Source organism: Neolamprologus multifasciatus, chromosome 4, assembly GCF_963576455.1.
Source record: "Neolamprologus multifasciatus chromosome 4, fNeoMul1.2, whole genome shotgun sequence".
Classification (NCBI taxonomy): Eukaryota; Metazoa; Chordata; class Actinopteri; order Cichliformes; family Cichlidae; genus Neolamprologus; species Neolamprologus multifasciatus.
The window spans coordinates 13,197,835-13,203,845 of NC_140442.1; positions in this window are offsets into that span (position 1 = coordinate 13,197,835).

A 6,011-nucleotide genomic window follows, 5' to 3' on the forward strand; every position below is an offset into this window, starting at 1 on the left:
CTCAAGTGACTATCGCATATTTCTGACTATCTTAGCACGTCATCAATCAGCTGGCAGATGTTGGGGTCTGTGCTGATATTCTTTTTTCTGTACAACCTTTACTATCTCATTTCAAATTCTCAGATAGGTCTCATTCAACAAATAAGCACTAGTGGATTAAACTGATGCCTATTTTTTGCCTGGTGTAGTAAAGTTTGGGAACTCTTGCTGTTGCCCCAAGGGTCCCGCAGATGGACAGAAGAGTGCCAGACAAGACAAAGTATGTGCACTCCATTTTGGAACTGTTTTCTTAATCTTATGCCAGATCTCACGATCTCCTGACCTGCCTGCGTCCTTCAGATTGAAGTTCGAGTGAAATGTTTTTTTTCCAAGCCATTAAACAACTCATTAGTGTGTCTCACATACGCATACTCTTACACATACAATCACGGCACCCACTGATGACTCTGTTTGCTAATTATCATAATTAGTGGGTGTAATGAAAACTGTGAGAAAACTCGACGTCGAGCCACTCTGAATCGGTAGCCTTCTCTTTCTCTACTCCTTGCCAGGGAAAATGTGGCCATTATCGTGCCCTTTGAGGGCAGATGCACAAGAAGCAGATGACATTGTGTATGTTTCCCTTTGACAGGCATAACACAGCGTGGCCTGTGGTGGGAAGTTAGAGTAGGGTCATTTTACTGAGACTGGTGAAAGAACTTTTATGGAACTAGATCTTCCTAAGCCCTGGGCTGACATCACAATCTTATGCAATATTTTGTACTGTAGATGTACACAACTCACACCGAGAGTCTGGGAGGTGTAGAGAATGGGTGACAAAGTGGTGATTGTTGACATCAAAGAGGAACATGGCCAGTTAACTTGCCTCAGGAAATACTAATATAATATATATATACAGTGGGGCAAAAAAGTATTTAGTCAGCCACCGATTGTGCAAGTTCCCCCACTTAAAATGATGACAGAGGTCAGTAATTTGCACCAGAGGTACACTTCAACTGTGAGAGACAGAATGTGAAAAAAAACTCCATGAATTCACATGGTAGGATTTGTAAAGAATTTATTCGTAAATCAGGGTGGAAAATAAGTATTTGGTCACCTCAAACAAGGAAAATCCCTGGCTCTCACAGAGCTTTTCTGTCCCCCACTCGTTACTTGTATGAATGGCACCTGTTTGACCTCATCATCTGTATAAAAGACACCTGTCCACAGCCTCAACCAGTCAGACTCCAAACTCCGCCATGGCCAAGACCAAAGAGCTTTCGAAGGACACCAGGAAAAGAATTGTAGACCTGCACCAGACTGGGAAGAGTGAATCTACAATAGGCAAGCAGCTTGGTGTGAAAAAATCAACTGTGGGAGCAATCATCAGAAAATGGAAGACATACAAGACCACTGATAATCTCCCTCGATCTGGGGCTCCACGCAAGATCTCATCCCGTGGGGTCAAAATGATCATGAGAACGGTGAGCAAAGATCCCAGAACCACACGGGGGGACCTGGTGAATGACCTGCAGAGAGCTGGGACCAAAGTAACAAAGGTCACCATCAGTAACACACTACAACGGCAGGGAATCAAATCCCGCAGTGCCAGACGTGTTCCGCTGCTGAAGCCAGTGCATGTCCAGGCCCGTCTGAAGTTTGCCAGAGAGCACATGGATGATACAGCAGAGGATTGGGAGAATGTCATGTGGTCAGATGAAACCAAAGTAGAACTTTTTGGTATAAACTCAACTCGTCGTGTTTGGAGGAAGAAGAATACTGAGTTGCATCCCAAGAACACCATACCTACTGTGAAGCATGGGGGTGGAAACATCATGCTATGGGGCTGTTTTTCTGCCAAGGGGACAGGACGACTGATCCGTGTTAAGGACAGAATGAATGGGGCCAAGTATCGTGAGATTTTGAGCCAAAACCTCCTTCCATCAGTGAGAACTGATGGAAGATGAAACGAGGCTGGGTCTTCCAACATGACAATGATCCAAAACACACCGCCCGGGCAACAAAGGAGTGGCTCCGTAAGAAGCAAAGTCCTGGAGTGGCCTAGCCAGTCTCCAGACCTCAACCCCATAGAAAATCTGTGGCGGGAGTTGAAAGTCCGTGTTGCTCGGCGACAGCCCCAAAACATCACTGCTCTTGAGAAGATCTGCATGGAGGAATGGGCCAAAATACCAGCTACTGTGTGTGCAAACCTGGTAAAGACCTATAGTAAACGTTTGACCTCTGTTATTGCCAACAAAGGTTATGTTACAAAGTATTGAGTTGTATTTTTGTTATTGACCAAATACTTATTTTCCACCCTGATTTACGAATAAATTCTTTACAAATCCTACCATGTGAATTCATGGATTTTTTTTTTTCACATTCTGTCTCTCACAGTTGAAGTGTACCTCTGGTGCAAATTACTGACCTCTGTCATCATTTTAAGTGGGGGAACTTGCACAATCAGTGGCTGACTAAATACTTTTTTGCCCCACTGTATACATTTGTAGGCATTACCTCCATGAGAGACATACCAGATGCCATCTTTGAAATGAGCCAAACATTACATCACAAAGCAGTTGGCAACCTTTTTTCATGTAGAAAGAAACTTTTTGTATCGTAAGAAAGAGTCCGCTCGCTGAAATACCTTTTGTTGCACATTAGCTTTTTTAAATCTCCAAAGTTCAGATGGAAAAGTTTTTTCTCAGTCCTTTAATCCTTAAGCGTTACTGGAAAACATACCTAAAAGAGTAGGCACTCATTGAGAACAAACACGGGTCTGTCAGTGTTACATTTTGTATTGAATATAATACAGTTTATGCAATAATAAGAAGCCATGCAACAAATGTTACTCAACTGATATCTGCTGGATGCTTCATTTCCATACTGCAAATCTTTTCTGTGAACTCCGGATTATACTAGTAAAAATATATGAACGAATACAGTTTAAAAAGTAAAGTATTCCCTAACACAGTGAAAGTATAAAACAACATAAAATATAAAAGTTAAAAAAAGGATTACAGTATTTTACCTTAGTAAAACATTCAAGAAGCTTATTTTCACCACTGAAAAGTATATGAAAGTTATAGTTCATTTAAGCATGACGAGAGGGCTGAAACAAGTCCTGCAAAATAATCACCATGTTTACATGCAAACATGTTGGTGTGCAGCGCCACATTGCTGGATGTAAACTGTCTCCTTTCTGTTAAAAGCCTTGAGGGGAGTTCTGTGCTCTCTGGATTCAAAGGATTGGGTGACAAAGCAGACGCTAGGCCATAAATAAATCTTCTGCAGAAAAATGTCTCAGAGGGCATTGCACAGGACGAGGCAATTACATAATTACACTTTGGTGAGATCTTTTGGGACCAAAAACAGCCAGTGGCTTGGGAATGTCTGCTGCTGTACCTTTTTTTTCCAGCTTTTCAGGCTTGCATGATTACAGAAGCAGCATGGCCCGATTACCCTCCCGACTGGCCTTTTTGACACTCATGATACGAGTTGGTTTCATTATTTCCCCAATCAATGTTGTTATTTTGCATTAAAAGTGCAAAAAAATAACTGCTAGCAGCTGTGAATGTAATGATACTCACCACTTTTGCTATTGTCTTTTGAGTTAATAATAGCTGTTATTTCCCATTTTTTGTGTTAATTACTCGCACTTTTCAATAAATCACAGCTTTGTAGTGGATGTACAATATTTGTCAGCAACATCTGTTTAGTTGTTCAAGCCAGCCATTTACTTGGGAGAAGCTTAATCCATTAAGGCATGTAGACGAGGTCAAGGGTACCTGAATGGGGAAAAAAGGTTATTTTAAGCTACAATGATAATGAAGGGTGAGCCCTTTTAGAAACTGATCTACTGGGATTTCAGTGCGCAATCATCTGTGGGATTTTCAGAGAACTGCCCAAATAGAAAAACGAAAATGCGGTTAGCGGTGGTTCTGTGATCTGATGAGCATAAACAATCCGGTCGTTAAGTGATGACGTGACGAATCCTACTTCCGGGCCTAAAGTAGTATGCGTTTAATATGGCTTTTGTGTTGTTAACATGTTTAATGTTTTGTATTTTCTTCTATTTAATCTCAAAAAGCTCCTAAAACAGTCAGTGATCACTGTTGACCTCCCTCGGCTTTTATTACCGCTAATCATTTATTTTAGCTCAGTTTTTAAAACCTTAGGATGTAACTACAGCCCAGCCCATGCAGCAGTATATGCATGACTAACCTCGTATTGTGGATGGATTATCTCAGTTGTTCTCCTGGCTGAAGTTTGGTCCTTTTACAGCTTCCTGCCATGCGATTACATTTGTTCCTGACCACCGAGAACACTCACGTTAACTTTTATCGAGTGGAAAAAAAGTTAGCTTGTTTATATTATGCTAACATAGCTGTGTCACTAGCGGTCACGTAGCACATCATTATATACCAGCTAGCCAAACTTCAGTAGCCCTACAAACGTCACTGCTGTTTTCTGTCTTCATTTATGTTGGAAGTGATAACAGAGCTGTACGTTTTAATTTGTTTCCAAAACCCCGCAGTCAGGACATGCTATATTGTATTTAGATAGAAGCTAGCGAGCTAACTTCCTGCTAACTTCTAACTCCGTTAAATGTCATAAATTACGTTTTCATGGATGCCTGGATGTTAAACTCAATTGTTACACCTGGTAGAGCAGAACGCTGATCATTTTATTAAAGATGAAAGACTTTAGACAGTTTTTCAACTCTCAGTAATGCCATAGTGATCATTTGATATATGGACCTGCAGCGGAGTTTAGGCCCAGACACGGCTAGTGACGTCAGACTTAACGACCGGATTGGAAAATGAATCCGTCCTGCAGCCATCAACAATGCCAACAACTACTGTATCAGAAAGTCAAGCTGATGCTGCTGGTGCAGTGGTGTGGGTTTTTTTGGCACACTTCGTCACCAGCTGAGCATCATTTAAATGCCACAGTATTGATGTTAACCATGTCTAACCTTGACCAAAGTGTCATCTTTTATTGGCTACCCTGAGTAGGATAACATGCCATGTCACACAGCTCATTTTATCTCGGCCTGTTTTCTTTACGACAGAGCGAGATCACTTTACTCACTTGGCCTCCACAACCAAAGATGTGATGTTGTTAGGATACCTTCGGGTGGTGTTGGAACTAGACGTATGCTTCTTGAAGGCATTGCCCAAAATATGTACACCACAATCATCTAAGATGCAACTAATAATGTTGGAGGCAAGTTTAAACTAAAAAAAAGATTCTGACACAGTGACAGATACAATATTTAGCAAACCTCGTGGGCCTTTGCGTGGTTGGTAATCCATCCTCGGATACAGCTTTAGCATGCTATCAGGTGCAAGGTCATGGTGCTGCATATCAAATGTAAGGGCTAATTGAATTAAACATTGAATAGAAGCATTACACTATGAACAGCAACTGTGTTAGAGAGATTTTCTCGACCTCTTGACAGAATGATTTGCTTCAAATGGATATCCCCCAAAAAAACTTCAGAGTTGTTCCAAGCTAAACCCACTGGAAATCAACAATCTAGTATTACACTACATTAACAAGAAGCTTAACCTTGCTTTGTCCCAAAACATACTTCAGGTGCATGTTAGTACTTCTGTCTTGTGCTGAAGGTGATACCTCAACAGATTAGCGATTTGATAGTGGGGCCTGGATTAAAGCATGTTGTAATTAAACGCTGAAGCACCGATGGCAAGCATCCATCCTAAACAACATGGCCAAAGCAAAGTCTGAGAGGAGATGTGTGTGTCTCGGTGCTGCTTCCTGTGTGCAGAAAGAAGTGCGCGTGTAAATAAGCAGAGCGCATATTAAAGCAAATATTTGTCATCAGTACTCCTCGTGAAAAAGAGATGACAGTGTATTTAATCAAACTGGCAAATGGGTTCTGTGTACTTTCAGATGCCCATCTAATGAGTGGTAAAGGTTTCTACAATCAAATTTCAGCTGCAATGTTTGTGCTAGTTTATGGTTTCAGTAAAATGGATCCACTGCAAAGACCCAAAGCAGGTGAG